The sequence below is a fragment of the Octopus bimaculoides genome, chromosome 1 (assembly GCF_001194135.2).
Source record: "Octopus bimaculoides isolate UCB-OBI-ISO-001 chromosome 1, ASM119413v2, whole genome shotgun sequence".
NCBI lineage: Eukaryota > Metazoa > Mollusca > Cephalopoda > Octopoda > Octopodidae > Octopus > Octopus bimaculoides.
The window spans coordinates 149,804,849-149,805,570 of NC_068981.1; positions in this window are offsets into that span (position 1 = coordinate 149,804,849).

Genomic DNA, 722 nt, shown 5'->3' on the forward strand with positions numbered 1-722 from the left:
TATATATATATATATATATATATATATATATATATATATGCATACATACATACATATAAGTCAAGGAATAAAATGGAGAAGTGATACAATTGACAAACATCAGTAAGATTTGTTTACTAGAATCATAGGAATAAATAAGTTAATAAATACAATTTCACTCTTACAGTTGTTTCTACTTGGGGAATCTTCGAAAGTAAGCCTCGACGGTTATTCCTTCTTGGGGGTCATATTTGAATTCGTTTATGGAATTTGCTACGTCATCAGGTGAAAATGTATTCTCCAGATTGGTTATCAACTTCATTAAGTGTAACATTCGCTGCTGCAATCCTTGTTGCTATTCTCGTTGCTGTTTTTGCAACTCAACTATCCCAGCTAATAAGTCTTCCATGTTTTACGATTTTCGTAAGTTTGCTCAACAATATTTTTGCTACTTTCTTGTCGAAGTATTTAATTTTCCTTGTGAATTAGTCTAACTTTCCATGTGAATGTTTGTTTTTTCACTCCTCGTAAATTTGATTTTCCTCGTCCCCACTTTTATAAAATGGTCTTTTGCCACTGTTGTATTTGTCTTTTGATGACAGTTGACGCTCTGACAGATATTGTTATGTTCCAAAATCCTCCAGAGAACAGTGCTATCTGGCATTGTACGACCCCCAGTCTTAAAGTTTTATTATACAACATATCTCTCTCTCTCTCTCTCTCTCTCTCTCTCTCTCTATATA